General features: G+C 39.0%; 1 pseudogene; it reads right to left on the bottom strand.

The window, feature by feature from the left end:
* The window catches only part of LOC100342712 (60 kDa heat shock protein, mitochondrial-like), a 137,502-nt pseudogene extending 120,920 nt beyond the window's left edge, over positions 1–16,582 (bottom strand).
* Positions 16,583–20,122: the final 3,540 nt, after the last annotated feature.

Genomic DNA, 20,122 nt, shown 5'->3' on the forward strand with positions numbered 1-20,122 from the left:
CCAAAGAGCATATCTACTTGATAAATTCAGGAAACTTTGCGGTTTAGCTTATTTTTAACCTGGATGTATTGGATCACACTCATCTCTGGTTCAGTAAAACAGAAAAAGCATCTGGATTACAACCTTCCTAATTTATTGATAAGAAGATTATAAAACTTTTTCCATTAGCTTTATTAAACTATGAATTTCATAAAATAAAATGTGTATGTTTTAAGTATACAGCTTCTTGAGTCTTGAAAACATATACATTCATATGTAAACAACACTGTGATAATATATACGGACCACGCGTCTGTCATCTAAAAATGTTCCCTGATGCGTCTGTATACTCAGTCTCGTGTCTTTTTCACTGCTCCCAGGGAAACACCAATCTCATTTTTCTCACTGCAGAGTAAGCTGATCTCATCTAGATTTCATATATATGAAGTATACAGTGTTTTTATTTATTTATTTATTTTTGCATCTGACTTTTTTTACTCAGTACAATGTTTTTGAACATTACCCATGTTGTGTGAACCAGTAGTTTTTTCCATTTGGATTGGTGGGTATTAATTTCATTATGTGGTGACTGTACAACTTATTCACTTTTAGGGGCCGGCATTGTGGTATAATGAGTCAAGTCACCGCCTGCAATGCCAGCATCCTGTATAATGACTGGTTCCAGCCCCAGCTGCTCCACTTCCAATTCAGCATAATTAAAAGCTTGCTTATCAATTGACTCAATAATTCCTCTTAGGAGGCGACACTGTGGTGTAGCAGGTAAAGCCACCACCTGCAGTGCCAGCATCCCATATAGGTGCCAGTTTGAGACCCAGCTGCTCTACTCCCAATCCAGCTCTCTGCTATGGCCTGAGAAAGCAGTGGAAGATGGCCACTTTTAAAAAGGACAAAATAGGTGCCAGCATTGTGGCATAGAAGGTTAAGCTGCTGTCTGCAAGGCCTCTATCCCACATGGGGCACTGGTTCAAGGCCCAGATGCTCCACGTCTGATCTATCTCTCTGCTAATGTGCCTGGGAAAACAGAAGATGGCCCAAGTGCTTGAACCCCTACAACCATGTGGGAGACCCGGAGGAAGCTCCAGGCAGCTCCGGCCATTGTGGCCATCTGGGGAGTGAACTAGAGGATGGAAAACCTCTCTCTCTCTCTCTCTCTCTCTCTCTCTTTCTCTCTCTCTGACTCTGCCCCTCTGTAACTCTGCCTTTCAAATAATAAACAAATCTTTAAAGAAATAATTCCTCTTAGATACTTTCCCTAAGAAATGAAAGCATATGTCTATACAAGGAGGTGTGTATGTGTAGCTTTACTTGCATTAGCAAAAAGCTGGAAGCAATGAAATATATACCAAATAGTGTCTTTTTTTCCCAAGATTTATTTCATTTATTTGAAAGAGAGAGTTAGTTACAGAGAGAGAAGGGAGAGAGAGAGAGAGAGAGAGAGAGAGAGAGAGTCTTCCATCTGCAGGTTCACTCCCCAAAAGGCCAAAATGGCCAGGACTGGGCCATGCTGAAGCCAGGAACCAGGAACTTCATCTGGGACTCCCATGTGAGTGCAGGGACCCAGGCACTTGGGCCATCTGCTGCTGCGTTCCCAGGCACATTAGCAGAGAGACAGATCAGATGTGGCACATCTGGGACTTGAACCAGTGCCCCATGTGGAATGGAAGCCCTGCTGACAGCAGCTTAACCTACTGTGCCACAATGCTGGCCCCTATTTTGTCCTTTTAAAAATTTATTTCGTCTATACTTTACTACTTCATAAACCTACTATGTAATGTACTACTTTGTTAATTTTTTAAAAAATTAAAATCCAGTCAAAAGTAAACTATATTGTCAATAGACACATATGTAAGTGATGATAATATAAAGAAAAAAGGAAGAAGAAATGATTGTGTCTGAGGAAAGGATGGAATTGTGCTACGGTGCTAGAAATGATCTATGTATTATAAGCATGGCGTTACAAGGTAAGCGGTGGCAAGTTAAACATTTTTTAAAGAGTTCAGCAAATATCAATTCATGAATCATGCAAAACCACATCAAAAGTGGTTCAGAGTTCCACCGAAGCAGTGTTAAAGGAAAACTTTTTAAGGTGAATGCAGAAGCAAAGTAAATGAACTGATCAGTTAGCCTGAACAGTTACCTTGTTTGGATTATCCCAGAAAAAAAGGGCCTGATTTTACATTAATTCTTGGCTCATCATTTTAAATGGGCTAAGCTTAATTTTTTTTTTATAAAGGGATCCAGTGCATTGGAGCCAGTCAGCCTAATGCTCTTCTATTAACTTATTTTAACAGTGGTGGTTATATGAGTGTGAGCACTCACTTACTAGTAATTCTTTCATTTATACACACAGGCTTTTTGCAGCACTCTATATGTGTGACAATCTCACAATTTAAAGATATTTTATGTGCATCTAGATAAATGCTTATAATGTTGAAACCACTAGAAGGTCCTGTTTTTGACTGGTTCCTGCTCCTGTGTGGTGACATTAAGGAGGGAATAGCTGATATTCACTAGCCCTGTACAGTCATGTGATATTATTTCCTAAGCTGAGGTGACATAGATCTTAATAGAAGCCCCCAGAGTTGAGAAGCATTTTTTTCCAAGTATAGTATTATCCTTAAGACTTTCTCTTTTGAAACAAAAACAATTCCACACAATAAAAATAGAAATGATTTGGTGAACTCTGTAACACATGTAATGTCCTAATGTCAGCATTTCAGAATTTCCCCGCAGAGTATCAGCCATGCGCCTCTGCTTAGCCCCGAGGAGCCTGCTCATGCCTGATGTCTTTACTCACTAATAGATATCAGCTTGTCTTATCCCCGGGGGCATCGTTTTGTCTCATTTGCTACCCAGTGTGAGCTGTTACAGGCAAATGTGAGACCTCAGAAAGTGATTTTGTGATAGCCCAAATTATTGTCAATTCCACTGCAGAAAAAGAAAGGAAAAGTAAATTATCATAACTTACTTGGAAAAACTTTTCACATTGCAGAAAATGGCCTTTATTTAATATTCAAGGATTTTAGGGTTAAATAACACATGAATTTAAAATGATTTCTTTAGTTTTCTGGAAAATGTTCATATTTCATTCTCTTTTCCTCAGAATAGTCTCTTTCAGCTATCAGGTAACGAATGCTGCTTTGGGGGTCGGTCTGTGGCGCAGCAGGTTAAAGCCCTGGCCTGCAGCACCGGCATCCCATAAGGGTGCTGGTTCGAGTCCCAGCGGCTCCACTTCCAATCCAGCTCTCTGCTATGGCCTGGGAAAGGAGTGGAAGATGGCCCAAGTCCTTGGGCCCCTGCACCTGCATGGAGACCTGGAAGAAGCTCCTGGCTCCTGGCTTCAGATCAGCTCAGCTCTAGCCATCATGGTCATTTGGGGAGTGAAACAGCAGATGTAAGCTACCTCTTTCTCTCTGGCTTTACCTTTCTCTGTAACTCTGTCTTTCCATAAAATAAAATAAATCTTAGAAAAAAAAGTGCTAGTTTCTAATTGCCAGAAAATAGTAGTCTATTTTTTCCTTCCAATGATTTTGACATAGTTACCAAAGTGGTTCATGCCACTATGCAGGTCCATGTACTGAATGAAACCATTGCTCAATTTTGGGTTCGGTGTAACGTGAGGTCAAATGTTTTAAGTGACCCATAGAGTCGCTGCAGAACAACAACAAAATGAGTTCCAACAAACAAATTAAAGGCAAGGACTAGACGTGAGAGATTGTTTGGATATATTTGTTTTGAAATTTTACATCAATTCAATAAAATGTGGCCTCTCCAGTGTCAGTTCATAGGAAGAAGAATGTAAGTTAAATTGCTGCATCTCACAATCTTTGTTTCACAAATTCTCCAACCTTTTTGTATCTCTCAAGGATGGGCAGGAAAGGATATGGTCCCTTATAATGTGAAAATGGCCTGTCTTTCCCCCATTGTGCAATAATTAGTGCTTAAGGATGTTATTCTCAGTTAATAGATTGCCCAAATTTTTATTAAGGAAACAATGAACAAATATAGGAAGTCCAGTTCTTTTACATGTGAGCTAAAACTCCAAAACTCTGACATGGTCCTTTGAGATTGCTCAGGGTGAAGTTTTACTGATCTATTTCAGATGTTTCTGGATGAATTCTGACTAATTTGTTCAAAGAATCATGTTGTATCCCATTTCCATTGTTAACAAGGTTCATAGTCCTGTTGTATAACACTTGAAATATATTTGAGTCCTACATTGAGACCCAGACTAAATATACCTGTTTACTACTATTAACTAGCTTTGTGACCTTGTACAAGATAGTCTTTCAAGTTGTTTGGGGACTGAATTTTATAAAGCATAAACAGTGTTTATCTAAGGGCAGATCTAGGATTTTAAATGTCAATCACTGGGAACTGTTTATAATAATAACTTCCATTTACTTAGGAATTAACTGATGATTATGTTCCGGGTACTGTGTGAACCAGCATACAATTCTATGCAGTTGAAAGCTACAAAAATGATTAAGATTAAATTATAACCAAAAGATATAAAACACAAGTGGCTAAGATAAGGAAATATTGTATGCTGATTAAACAGAAAATATTAGAAATGAAATCTATGTTCAATGTATTTATTTTTACCCTAAATTATCATGGTATTTGTATCTTAAGACTATTTTAAGTAGGTCAAACCCTGATAACTAATTAAATTGACTGCATAGGATGTAATTCTTACTGTATCAAACAAATGATTGATTAAATGTCAAGCATGTCATATAAACTGTTGGCTATCAATTTAACTCTCTGAAAATGATGCTCCATTAGAAGTATTCATTAAAAGATTTTATCTATCTCCATCTATGCAGATTTCCATTCTCAGAGAAGAAGCAGACCAATAAATAGACAATTACATTACAATGACTGGTATTATGATAGTGGAAACAAGACCATGGCATAAGAACACAAAATGGTCCTTAACTACCTTCTGAAATATAAGATATTATAAAAGATAACTCCTAAGCTTTTATTTCAAGGATATGGAGGCGTAAGTGAAGCAGACAGAATGATCTCCACTAAGGGAAGTCATTGGGAAAATAGATCGAGAAGAAGCAGACTCACTCAGACAACTAGTTATGCCATGTTGCTAGCTTTATGATGTGAGTGAAGGAATGATTACCAATATGCCAGGCCAGTGACCACCAACTACAACCAGCAAAATCCCACAGGGTAAGCTCTGTGCTAAGAGGGGACTAGTGCCTGTGGTTTGATGCTCTGTAGTCACTGTCTTGAAATACTTAATAATTCTGTCTTTCAAAATGTGTTTTGTAATTAAAATCTGATGAGACAATACAGTATTCACCAATGTCTCAAAACCTGGGATCCCATTTGTATCCCCTTTCTTTTTGTCTCTGACTCTCTTGGTGGGTTGTTGGCCATCATTTCTCCATCTGTCATATTTTTGGTCCCACCCAGTTCATTGTGTACTTGTAATCTCCACAGCTGGCAAGTTCCAAAGTTTGGGCAGTGATCGAGTCAGGTATACCTAGGGCTTCTAGCACTGCCCGGAGTTGGATGGGTGATGAGGGAGGAGCAGAGTTCTTACAAAGCCCCTGTCTAGATATTTAGCGAATATATCCTGGGTAAGGACTGTGATACTTTTCAGTGTTCCATATCCACTGAGGTTTTGAGTGGGGATCAGCGGGGAAAAGACGTGCCTGACTTGACTTCTCTGCCCCCTGCAGGACACAACATTTTTCTCAGGCAGCTGATGGAAGAGGAAACACAACAGCTATGTGGCTGCACATATCTTCATGCATGAAGTCACAGATCAGGATACTTGGACCTTTGATGGCCTGCACTTTGAAAAGGAGCACGGCATTATGTAAAAACAAACAAAACAAAACCCACTGTTATAAGGTGTGGATGTTTCACTTAGCAGTTGAGACACCTGTGCCCCACATGATGGAGTGGTTAGATTTGAGTCCCAGTTCTACCTCCTTACTCCAACTTCCTGCCAACACAAACTCTGAGAGAAAGGGCTGAAAGCTAAAATGAGTATGTCGCTGCCACTCTTGGGGAAACTGAGTTTGCATTCCTGTTTCCTGGTCCTGGTTCCAGGCCCCGCCCCAGCCCAGCTCTAGCCATTGCAGGCATTTGGAAAGTTAAGCAGCAGATAGGCACTTTCTCTCTTTCCCTATCCCTCTCAAATAAATAATAAATATATAATAAATTTCAAGAGTCACTGTTACGGACTGAACATTGAGAGGTGATTCAGTCATGAGAGTGAAGCTTTCCTGAAGTGTCCTGAGAGAGGGAAGCTTGCTTTCTGTCCCCATCTTCTCTTTTCCTTATGAAGATATGATGAGAAGATCGGCAGTTTGTAAACCACAAGAAAGCACTCACCAGAATCTGATCATGCTGGCACCCTGCTGTCAGATTTCCAACCTCCAGAAGTATAAAGGAAAATTTTATGTTGTTTCCGAGCCACCCAGTCTAATGGGCTTTGTTAAAGTAGCCAGAACTAAGCCACCACGATAACTTGAAAAAGAGTCTCTATGGCTCTGACACACGCAAGCTGGTTATTGTTATTAAAAGCTTACTTATGAGGGCCAGCGCTGTGGCATAGCAGGTAAAGCCAATGCCTGCAGTGCTGGCATCCCATATGGGTGCCAGTTCAAGTCCCGGATGCTCCACTTCAAATACAGCTCTCTGCTATGGCCTGGGAAAGCAGTGGAGGATGTCCCAAGTTCTTGGACCCCTGCACCCATATGGAAGACCTGGAAGAAGCTCCAGGCTCCTGGCTCAGCTCAGCTCCAGCCATTGTGGCCATTTGTGGAGTGAACCAGCAAATGAAAGGCCTTACTCTCTCTGCCTCTGCCTCTCTAACTCTGCCTTTCAAATAAATAAATCAATCTTTTTTTTTAAAAAAAAAAGCTACTTATTTCTCATTTATCTTGTGGTGAAAATGTCAACATAGCATTGACCTTCCACTTCTGGATGAAATACTGATCCTTGAGCTTCATCTGGGATCTCTGTTGTGCCTCAGCACTGTTGACATTTGTTTTGGAAAACCTATTACACAATAATCAATAGGAGGTGCCATTAGTCTACTAAAGAGGACAAGTCCAAGATTATATAAAATATAATTTATTGTAGAGACTTGATGGACACACAATATGGTCTTATGTAACCAGAAGATAATGAATATATGTACCATGAGGCAAGAGAAGAAGGATTTTATAGACAAATTCGGCTGGTGGCTTATCAGAACAAACCCAGATTTTTTCAAGAAACATTAGAATTCCAGGTGTCAGATATGAGACATCCCAGGCATCAGATGAGAGCTTCAGGTTGTCTTAATGATTTTGTTTACCTTACCAAAGGGCTTGGGATGACCTCCAAGATTACCTAGAGGGCAAGATGAAGGTTACAGTCAAGATGACTCTGGTTTTGTCACCCTGAATACCTACACCCACAACAATTTTTCAGGTTATGGTGTTGCCATTCCAATTGAGTAGCAAGCTCTGACCACAGCATTATAGGTCTTAAATCTAATCTGTCATATTTTCAGCCTTGTACACCTTGTATTGAACAGAAACTCAACAATTTACTAATCTTAGATGTTTTTGGTAGAACTTCCATACTGCCTTCCATTCAGAGACATCTATTATTGAGCATTGAGATGTGTTCTTGAAAAATGAGTCAAAAATATTTCTGCACTCCTCAATTCTTCCTACTACACACATGAATCACACAGTTTCATCATTGAGTATGACTGGCTCCTGAAATAATCATCACCTGCCTACTGACTTCCTGGATAACAATTAGGACCAAAGGAGTAGAGGGTTATGCAGACCTTTTCTGAAAACTCAGGATTCCACTCTGACCACTCCTAAGTATTATGCTTCCTTCTTTCCCTTAATGATAACTGTGGTGAAAAGTCTGGTGGGTACTTTCTCCAGTTAGCAGCCTGACCGAAGGGATTGTCTTGCCAGAACTAGTCCTATATCATAAGAAAAATGACCATATGGTTGAATACTTTTTTTTTTATAAAACACATTTCACCACATTATTTGTTCAATGCTGCTTTGAAGAAAATGCAGCAATGAAAACAAATAAAGATTTGCATATATTTCATCTTTCTGAGGTACCTCATACTGTCTTCCACACTGACTGCAGCAGTTTACATTCCCACCAACAATGGATTAGGGTACCTTTTTCCCCACATCCTCACCAGCATTTGTTGTTTGTTGTTTGTTGATTTCTGTATGAGAGCCATTCTAACTGGAGTGAAGTGAAATCTCATTATGTTTTTGATTTGCATTTCCCTGATGGCTAGTGATCCTAAGCATTTTTTTCATGTGTCCATTTGGCCATTTGGATTTCCTCTCGTCAAAACAGCCTGTTCAACTCCTTTGCCCATTTCTTAATTTGATTGTTTGTTTTGTTGTTATTGAGTTTCTTGAGCCCTTTATAGATTCTGGATATGAATCCTTTATCAGTTGCGTAGTTTGCAAGTATTTTTCTCCCATCCTGTCTAATGTGCTTTGTTAAAGTAGCCAGAACTAAGCCACCACGATAGCTTGAAAAAGAGTCTCTATGTCTCTGACACATGCAGGCTGGTTATTCTTATTAAAAGCTTACTTTTAATAAGAATTGTCTCTTCACTTTGCTGAATGTTTCTTTTGTAGTGTAGGAGCTTCTCAGCTTGATGTATTCTCATTTGTAAATTTTGGTTTTGATTGCCTGTGACTCTGGGGTCTTTTCTAAGAGCTCTTTGCCTATGCCAATATCTTGCTGAGTTTCTGTAATATTCTCTAGTAATTTGATGGTATTGAATCATAGTTTTAGGTCTTTGATCCATTTTGAGTGGATTTTAGTATAAGGTGTAAGGTAGGGGTCTTTCATATTTCTAAATGTGGAGATACAGTGTTCCCAGCAACATTTCTTGAAAAGATTATCCTTTCTCAGGGATTGATTTTAGCTCCTTTGTCAAAGATAAGTTGGTTGCAGATATGTGGATTGATTTCTGTTCTGTTCCATTTGTCTACATGTCTATTTTTTTTCCAATGCCAGGCAATTTTGATTATAACTTCCCTGTAGTATGCCTTAAAATCTGGTAATGTGATGTCTCCAGGTTTATTTTTGTTATATAAGACTGTTTTAGCTATTTGGGGTCTCTTTTGTTCCCATGTGAATTTTTAGCTTCATTTTTTTCTAGATCTGAGACTAATGTCATTGGCATTTTGATTGGGATCATTTTGAATCTATAAATTGTTTTCAGTAGTATGGATATTTTGATGCTATTGATTCTTCCAATCCATTAATTATTTATAATTAATTGATATAATTAATTATAATTAATTACTGTTCTGTGATTTTTGTCATAGAGATCTTTGCCATCCTTGGTTAAATTTATTTAAAAGTATTTAATTTTTTGTAGCTATTGCAAATGGGATTGATCTTTGAAGTTCTTTCTCAATTATGGCATTATTTGTGTATACAAAGGCTGTTGATTTTGTGTGTTGATTGTATATCATACTACTTTACCAAACTCTTCCATGAGCTCTAATAGTCTCTTAGTAGAGTCTTCTGGCTCCCTTATAAATCTATAGAATCATGTCATCTATAAACAGGGAGAGTTTGACTTCCTCCTTCTTTATTTGTATCTCTTTAATTTCTTTTTATTGCCTAATGGCTCTGGTGAAAACTTCCAGGATTATACTGAGTAGCAATGGTGAGAGTGGATATCCTAGTCTTGTTCTGAATCTTAGTAGGAATGCTTCCAATTTTTCCCCATTCAATAAGATGCTGGCTATGGGTTTGTCATATATTGCTTTGATAGTATTCAGGAATGTTCCTTCAATACCTAATTTGCTTAAAGTTTTCATCATGAACAGATATTGTATTTTATCAAATGTTTTCTCTGCATCTATTGAGATGCAGATTCATATGGCTTTTGTTCCTCAATTTGTTAATATATCACCTTGATTGATTTGTAAATGTTGAACCAAGCCTGCAACCAGGGATAAATACCATTTGGTATAGGTGAATGATCTTTCTGATGAGTTGTTGGATTCAATTAGCTAGTATTTTTTGAGGATTTTTGCATCTCTGTTCATCAGGAATATTGGTCTATAGTTCTCTTTCTCTGCTGCAACTTTTTCTGGTTTGGGAATTAAGATGATACTCGCCTCATAGATGGAGTTTGGGAGGATTCCCTCCTTTTCATTATTTTCAATAGCTTGAGAAGAATTGGAATTAGTTCTTTTTTAACATTTATTTAATAAATATAAATTTCAAAAGTACAGCTTATGGATTACAATGGCTTTTCCCCCCTCATAACTTCCCTCCCACCCCCAACTCTCCCATTCCATTCACATCAAGATTCAATTTCAATTATCTTTATATACAGAAGATCAATTTAGTATATATATTAAGTAAAGATTTCAACAGTTGGCACCCACACAGAAACACAAAGTGTGAAGTACTGTTTGAGTGCTAGTTATAGCATTAATTCACATTGTACAACATATTAAGGACAGAGATCCTACATGGTGAGTAAGTGCACAGTGACTCTCGTTGTTGATTTAACAATTGACACTCTTATTTATGGCGTCAGTAAGCTGCTGTCAGTAATCACCCTAGGCTCTTCTCATGAGTTGCCAAGGCTATAGAAGCCTCTTGAATTCTCCAACTCCGACCTTATTAAGACAAGGTCATAGTCAAAGTGGAAGTTCTCCTCCCTTCTGAGAAAGGCACCTTCTTCTCTGGTGGCCCATTCTTACCACTGGGATCTCACTCGCAGAGATCTTTCATTTAGGTTTGTTTGTTTGTTTTTTGGCCAGAGTGTCTTGGCTTTCCATGCCTCAAATACTCTCATGGGCTCTTCAGCCAGATCTGAATGCCTTAAGGGCTCATTCTGAGGCCAGAGTGCTGTTTAGGTCATCTGCCATTCTATGAGTCTCTATGAGTATGCTGTGTATCCCACTTCCCTAGTTGGATCATTCTCTCCTTTTTAATTCTATCAGTTAGTATTAGCAGACACTAGTCTTGTTTGTGTGATCCCTTTGACTCTTAATCCCATCATTATGATCAATTGTGAACTGACACTGGTCACTTTGACTAGTGAGATGGCATTGGTACATGCCACCTTGATGGGATTGTATTGGAATCCCCTGGCATGTTTCTAACTCCACCATTTGGGGCTAGTCAGCTTGAGCATGTCCCAAATTGTACATCTCTTCCCTCTCTTATTCACACTCCTATATTTAACAGGGATCACTTTTCAGTTAAATTTAAACACCTAAGAATAATTGTATGTTAATTACAGAGTTCAACCAATAGTATTAAGTAGAACAAAAAAATACTAAAAGGGATAAAGTATTAAGTTGTTGATCAACAGTCAGGACAAGGGCTGATCAAGTCACTGTTTCTCATAGTGTCCATTTCACTTCAACAGGTTTCCTTTTTGGTGCACAGTTAGGGAATTAGTTCCTTTTAAATGTGTTATAGAAAGTTAACAATGGCAGTTGCCGCGGCTCACTACGCTAATCCTCCACCTTGGGGCGCCAGCACACCGGGTTCTAGTCCCGGTCGGGGTGCCAGATTCTGTCCCGGTTGCCCCTCTTTCAAGCCAGCTCTCTGCTGTGGCCAGGGAGTGCAGTGGAGGATGGCCCAAGTCCTTGGGCCCTGCACCCCATGGGAGACCAGGAGAAGTACCTGGCTCCTGCCATCGGATCAGTGCGGTGTGCCGGCCGCAGCGCGCCGGCCGCGGCGGCCATTGGAGGGTGAACTAATGGCAAAGGAAGACCTTTCTCTCTGTCTCTCTCTCTCACTGTCCACTCCGCCTGTCAAAAAATAAAATAAATAAATAAATAAATAAATAAAAATAAAAAAAGAAAGTCAACAATGAAGTCATCTGGTCCTGGTTTTTCTTTGTTGCAAGGATTTTTATTACTGATTCTATCTCTGTATTGGTTATTGGTCTGTTTAGGCTTTTGGTGTCTTAATGACTCAATTTAGTAGATTGTATGTGACCAGCAATCTACTCATTTCTTTTGAGTTTCCTAATTTGTTGGCATACGGCTCTTTGTAGCAACTTCTGGTGATGACTCTTTTCATTTCTGTGGTATCTGTTCTTACATTTCCTTTTTTATCTCTTATTCTATTCATTTGGTTCTTCTCACTCTTTTTTTTTTTCTAGTTGGTCCAATTGTGTATCAGTTTTGCTTATTTTTTCAAAAAAGCAGCCCTTCATTTATTGATATTTTGTATTTTTTGTGAGGGTTTCAATTTTGTTTATTTCTTCCCTGATTTTAATTATTTATTACCTCCTACTAATTTGGGGTTTGGCTTATTGTTGCTTTTCTAGGTTTTTGAGATGCATTGGTAGCTCATTTATTTGTTAACTTCCCAATTTATTGATATAGGCACCAATTGCTATAACCATCCCTCTTAACATAGCTTTTATTGTTTCCCATAATTTAGGTACACTGTATTGTCTTCATTCATTTCCAGAAATTTTCTGATTCCTCCTTTGGTTTCTTTTATGATCCACTGTTCATTCAGAAGTATACTATTTAGTCTCCATATGTTTGCATTTTTTTCTAGAGATTCTTAAATTGTTAATTTCCAGCTTCATTCCATTGTGGTGAGAAAAGACACATGGTATGATTTTTTTTAATTTGCTGAGACTTGCTTAATAGCATAGTGTATGATGTATCCTAGAGAAAGTTCCATGCACTGATGAAAAGAACATGTAATCTTAACAGTGGGATGAAAAGTTCTGTAGATATCAGTTAGGTCCATTGGGTCTTAGTGTCAATTAGCTCTGTTGTTTCTATGTTGACTTTCTGTCTAGTGAATCTGTCCATTGCTGAAAGTAGGGTGGTAAAGTTCTGCATTACTATTGTATTGGAGTCTATGTCTTCCTTTAGATCCATTAATCTTTCTTTAAGTAGACAGTTACCCTGTAAATGGGTGCATATACATTTACTATAGTCACATTTTCCTGTTGATTGAACCCCTAATCATTACATAACACTCTTCTTTGACTCTTTTAAGAGTTTTTGTGTTAAAGTCTATTTTGTTTCATATTAGATAGCTACACTTGCTCATTTTTGCTTTCCATTAGCATGGAATATCTTTTTCCATCCTTTCACTTAGAGTCTGCACGCATCTTTGTTTCTGAGGTGTGTTTCTTGTAGGCAGTAATTAGATGAGGTCTTGTTTTTTAATTCATTCATCCAGTCTGTATTTTAATTGGAGAATTTAGGCCATTTACATTCAAGTTTACTATCGAAAAGTAATGACTTGAACTGTCATTTTTCTATAAATATTCCTATTGTTTGCTTTGGATTTCCTTTGTACTTTTATTGGGAGATTTTCTGTCTTCACATTCTTTCATAATGATGATTATCTTTCTGTGTTTCTGTGTGTAGCACATACTTAAGCCTCATTTGTAAGGCTGGATGAATGGTGACAAATTATTTCAAATTCTGTTTGTTATGGAAGGTCTTTATTTCATTTTCATTCATAAACGAGAGCTTTTCAGGGTACAGTATTCTGGGTTGAAAAGTTTTTTCTTTTAAGACTTGGACTATGTCCCTCCATTCTCTCCTTGCCTGTAGGGTTTCTGATGAGAAATCAGTTGTCATTGTAATTGCAGATCCTCTGAAGGTAATCCAGAATTTCTCTCATGTACATTTTAGAATCTTTTATTTATGTTTTACTGTTGAAAGTTTAATTACAATGTGTCATGGTGAAGATCCTTTCTGGTCTATTAGGAGTTTTATGTGCTTCCTGTACTTGAATGTCCTATTCCTCCAAATTAGGGAAGTTTTCCAATATTATTTCACTGAATAATCAATCTAATTAATTCTATCTTTCTATACCTTCAGGGACTTTTAAGACTTCTATGTAGGGTTGATAATATCCCATAGATATCAAACACTGTTTTTAACTTTTCTGTATTTTTTCTTTTTTTTCCTTAGATATTTGCAAAGATTTGTCTGGACTGAAACTCAGTGTGGTGTGCCAGGTTCTCCCTCATGCAATATCACCCTTGACATTGGCTGCCACAGTCTGCCCTCACCTGGCTTTCAGCAGTTGCTGTGTTTTCCAGTCCCTGGCTGTGGGAGTCATGTGTGGTGTCCTTGCTCGCAGTTGCTCCATCTGTTCTATCCACATTGCTCCATGGCATCCCTCTTCTTTCTGTAGAAGTTTCACTTTAAAATTCTCTACAATGCTCCTCTGGGAATACTTTCCTCTGTTTTTTTTTTCTGCTACCTTCCCCTGGTCATAATCAGCACATCTTTTCCCCATTTAGCCATCTTGGAATCCCCTTAAATTTTGTTTTAAGGAGAGATATTTGTCATGCAGAAATACTCCTTCTTAGTCACATAAATGCAATGGGGCCATAAATGGACAAACAGTTTTGGGAAATGAGGTTTTCCCTATGCGCTCCTAGAATTTTTCAATCTGATTAATGTTAGAATTATTGCAGGCATAATGATCCAGATTACTTCAGCCCCCACTCACTCTCCCAAAGGAAATACCTTTGGCCACCATTTATTGAATTAGATGCATATTTTTTCTGTTTTGCCCACTAAATGTGAACAGCTTGAAGACAATAACAAATGCACACATAAGCAAATGTTTTCTGGATACCCACAGAGTGCCCTGAACTTTTATGTTCTTTGAAGATAGTGCAATTTGTAAGTGTGTGTGCGCACACACACACACACACATTCTTTTTACTTCAATATAGTAGATAGAGGAATTCTACTAAAATAAGAGGTTAAATAAGTGACTTGAATAACTGCATGAATGTGCATGCATTTGAACTAACTACCCAATTTAGTTAAGGCAGTTTTATAGGGGTGGCTGCTTGTCACTGAGGTTAAGAGAACACTTGGGATGGTTTGGAGTCCCAATTCCATTCCCTATTCCAGATTCCTTCTAATGTGCAACCTGGGAGTCAGCAGATGATGGTTCAAGTACTTGAATCCCTGCTACCCATGGGAGAGACCCAGATTGAGTTCCATGTTCTTGGCTTTAGCCTGGGGCATGCCCAACTGTTGTAGGCACGTGGGCAGTGAGCCAGTGGATGAGAGATTGCTCTCTGTTTCTGTCTTTCTGCCTTTCATTTATAACAAATAAATAATTTTTAAAGATTTTATTTTTTGATCTGACAGGTAGAGTTACGGACAGTGAGAGATAAAGACAGAGAGAAAGGTGTTCCTTCCTTTGGTTCACTCCCCAAATGGCCGCAATGGCCGGAAGTGCGCTGATCCGAAGCCAGGAGCCAGGTGCTTCTTCCTGGTCTCCCATGTGGGTGCAGGGGCCCAAGCACTTGGGCCATCTTCCACTGCTTTCCCAGGCCACAGCAGAGAGCTGAATTGGAAGAGGAGCAACTGGGACTAGAACCGGCGCCCATATGGGATGCTGGTACCGGAGGCGGAGGATTAACCTAGTACACCACAGCGCTGGCCCTGCAAATAAATAATTTTTTAAAAGGTACAGAGGTTATAGAAATCTATCCACTTCAGATTACTCACATAAGACTTAGAGGCTAAATCCAAGAACTGTTAGTGCACATTGTAAAAAGCTAAAAAGAGGAAGAATTTGTGTTTTTTTTATTTATTTGTAAAGAAATTAATGGTAAGTAGGAAATACTGATAATGAGTTGCTGAAACTAAGTTTATCGTTTCTTCTGACCTAGTTTATCATTATAATTAAACAATCATCAATGTAATCATATGATGAAATTGCTATTTTTTAAAAAATCGAATCAATTAACTTGAGAAAAGTGACCCATTGAGATTTACTTTTTTATGTGTTAACTCCTAACTTCAGGTATGTTTCCTCTTTTTGAAAATGCACACACATGCACACACACAAATATCTCCCCAACCTCATTATGACCACATGAATCTTGCAGTCTCTTCCTTAATATACCATCTTTTCTTCAGGCGTGCACACATTCGCAAACACTGAGTTTTCAGACTGTCTTTGTATTCTCAGAGCTCCTGCCCTAGTTTAAACATCACCTCTTTCATGAGGTATTAGCAGTTTCTGCTTATACTTTATATTTGCAAGAATAGGTATTCTTACTAGATAACAAAAAAGAACAAAAGAGAAAGTTCTGGCCAGAAATATGTAGTCTTCTTGAGAGTTCATTACAGCCAACCATTTGTCCTAAAATCCTTTGCTATCTTCAAAATACAGCCTCAGTGAAGTTGTTTTCTACTTCAGTCCTGTGCCACAAATGGGACAAGGCAGAGTCCATGGAGGTAGGGTGTCTGATGTAAATGAGTAAAATGATATCACATTAGAGGGAAAAATGAGCCTGTGCTATGATTAGGACACTCGATGAACTCAGATTACTGACTATGCAGTTCTTCCTAGCACTTGCAGTTGCTGTTCAGAGATTTAAATTTCCTGGGAGGAATCAATAGGTTGAGAGGGCATCACTGATGACACTGCAGCTATCCAGTTCCAAGCCTGCATAATTGGCGTGGCATCAGGGCACCACTCACCTCTCAGGGTGACTTCGTAGAGGAGCAACGAGAGTGTCAGTTTTGATTGAAATTTTGGAGGTTTCGGCCAGTGCCATGGCTCACTAGGCTAATCCTCTGCCTTGCAGCGCCAGCACACCGGGTTCTAGTCCCGGTCGGGGCGCCGGATTCTGTCCCAGTTGCCCCTCTTCCAGGCCAGCTCTCTGCTGTGGCCAGGGAGTGCAGTGGAGGATGGCCCAAGTGCTTGGGCCCTGCATCCCATGGGAGACCAGGAGAAGCACCTGGCTCCTGCCTTTGGATCAGCGCGGTGCGCCAGCCGCAGCGCGCCGGCCGCGGCGGCCATTGGAGGGTGAACCAATGGCAAAAGAAGACCTTTCTCTCTGTCTCTGTCTCTCTCTCTCACTGTCCACTCTGCCTGTCAAAAAAAAAAAAAAAAAAAAAAAAAAAAGAAATTTTGGAGGTTTCTGCCTAAGATCTCACTAGATTCACGAAGAAACTTAAGTAATAATTCTCTGTCAAAGGCAATTAATAAGGTAACGTCATTGTATTTCTATTGCTACTTTTAGATGTTATACCACAACCCAACACCATCTGAGTTAGAGTTCTAAAGTATACCAGTGAAAGGAAAAATACATTATATGTGGTTTCATTTGGAAACCAAACAAATAAAGTTAAAAGTTTAAGCTAGAGTCTAAACCCTGACTAAATTTTAAAGCCACCTCAGTTCTAGGAAGGAATGCAAGGATTTAACACAGGTAAGAAAATACTTAAGCATTATGAAATGCTTCCAATTGATGAGCTTAGCCCACCATTGCTTAAATCTGTAATATATATAAAATGGATGCAACCGAATATCTGTGGCTATCTGAAACTGCAGGAGGTAACAATAACCAGGTCTTCAAAGCATTGTGGACTATGTTTCTGTTGATTCACTCCATATCCTAAAACTAGAACTACCAGAACTAGGGTCATCATAATAGACTCTTGGTTTTCCCTGTGGAAGCACAAGAAATCCATGCCTTGTGGAGTATGTGTTGGCTTCAAGTTTCTTAGTTTAATAATTAGTCATTGTCAACTTCTAATGTAGCACATCCTGCAACTCCTCTCTCTCTCCTAGACCCTTTCCCTGTGCTTCCTGAAATTCCTCATCTATGATCATCATAGTCTTCTATGTTATTCTCTTCTGAGCTAAAACTGGATTAATCTATTTTCCCCAAGAACCTCTCAAATGGAATCTTTTTCTGTTTATTTCTCACTTACTCTAGGATGAGATATTGTATTATCTGATTCCTTGATTCTGCTTTGAAACAATTTCATCTTTTTCCCTTCTTCTTTCCCAAACCTCAGGATTTTCAAGTTTCATTTCTGCTGCTCTCCCCCATGACTACCTGGTCATTTTTCTTTGTTCACTGAAGTCTCACCTACTCCCTACCTCTAGCCCTGTCATATTCCTGGTGAAGGGGCTATCAAATGCAGTGATACATACTGGTCCATCACTTCATACCTACCTCATGTACTATGACCTTTAATTCCAGTAGCCTTAGCCACTCATCCCCAAAGTCATGTCCTGGGTCACACCATTATCACTAATAACAGCATCATATCAGAAATCATGAAATCAAATATTTCCCAAGATGGTCATTATTTTCCTTACTTTCAACTCACTGCTACAATTCTTCCACCATGTTGAGACCTTTCATCCAACCCACTTACCTCACTACATTTTCATTATTCATCATTGCCTCCTGTCTTCATTTTCTTCCTATCCATGAATGAACCACTATTATTTATTTATTTGTGAACACACTAAGTTATCTAATCTAATGCCCTCTAAACCTTATTGGATCTAGTTGTTGTTTTTTTTTTTTTTTTGCCTCCTTTCTGCCTTTTAGTATTACAGAATAAAATAGTATACATGGGTTAACTGCTTAAATTACCAATTGCAAATTTAAAAGGGTAATTTATGTTGATTTGTAGTTTTGCTCGCTTTCCTTACCAAATCTCTCTCTTTCCAAGGAAACAATTTCAGACCTTCTCATTTCTTTTTCAAACTCTTCCTAACTCTCCTGACCACACAAACCTATATATATATATATATTCGCTGGTTATATATATAAATATATATAAATATTATGTATAAATATATATACAGGTAAACCAGGGAATAATTTTATATATATATATATACACATATATATACATACAGGTAAACTTGAACTGTTGCTCATATTGGCTGCCATACACAGGAGGTGATTTAATCTGCTGTGCCAGCCACCACAAATTTTATCAGAGGGGAACTGTTTTATTTTCCCACCACCAAAATTCCCTATTTGTAGGTGCATTGATTGTCTCCTGGTTTTAGTCAACAGGAGAACTATCTGTTGCACTGTCAAAAGAAATCTGCATTGAGACTGTGGATCTCACACCCTCTTGCCCTTTCAAGGATCTTGCCTTTAAAACCATCTCTGACATTTAACTTACCATTGTTATCAATTTATTTTCTTTAGAACTATTCTCATCAACATTTAAAACATTTTTACCATGCCTTATGCTTAAAAAAAAAAAAAAAACTCCTGTTAATGCCCCCTTGCTACTACTCATCAATCTGCTTATTTTCATAGCAAAGTCACTTAAATTAACAATCCACACATAAATCATCCACCCTTATCTCCAATGCAGATAGCTTAAAATTTTTTTTTCTTCATTATTTAAAGATTTATTTATTTATTTATTTAAATGTTAAGTTGCAGAGGGGGAGAGAGAGAGAGAAAGAGAGAGAGAGAGAGATTTCCTGATGCTTGCTTACTCCCCAAATGTCAACAATGACCAGGGCTGGGCCAAGCTGAAGTCAGGAATCTTGAACTCCATTCAAGTTTCCCATTTGAGTACAGAGGGCCAAACACTTGGGCCATCTTCTTCTGCTTTCCCAGGTGCATTAGCAGGAAGCTGGATTGGAAGTTAAGCAGCTGGGACTTGAACTGGTGCTCATACAGGATGCCTGCGTTGCGGGTAAAGGCTTAACTCATTGTTCCCACAATGCCAGCCCCTCCCATTCAGATTCTTTTTTTTTTTTTTTTTTTTTTTTTTTGACAGGCAGAGTGGACAGTGAGAGAGAGAGACAGAGAGAAAGGTCTTCCTTTGCCGTTGGTTCACCCTCCAATGGCCGCCGCGGCCGGCGCGCTGCGGCCGGCGCACCACGCTGATCCGATGGCAGGAGCCAGGAGCCAGGTGCTTTTCCTGGTCTCCCATGGGGTGCAGGGCCCAAGCACCTGGGCCATCCTCCACTGCACTCCCTGGCCACAGCAGAGAGCTGGCCTGGAAGAGGGGCAACCGGGACAGAATCCGGCGCCCCAACCGGGACTACAACCCGGTGTGCCGGCGCCGCTAGGCAGAGGATTAACCTAGTGAGCCGCGGCGCCAGCCGATTCAGATTCTAATCCATTCTAATCTCCCTTTGATTTTCACATCACTAAAACCTATTTTCTAGGTCCCCCAAATCATTCTGTCGTCAATTTCAATGGATGCATCTGTCTTCATCTCTCTTGATTTATCAGTGATCTTACACGTGTGAAGTACTCTCTATTCCTTAAACACTCCATTTTATCAGCCATCACACCACCAACTCCTGTTTTTCATTG

Source organism: Oryctolagus cuniculus, chromosome 14 (assembly GCF_051225735.1).
Source record: "Oryctolagus cuniculus isolate XC-2025 breed Fujian yellow rabbit chromosome 14, ASM5122573v1, whole genome shotgun sequence".
Classification (NCBI taxonomy): Eukaryota; Metazoa; Chordata; class Mammalia; order Lagomorpha; family Leporidae; genus Oryctolagus; species Oryctolagus cuniculus.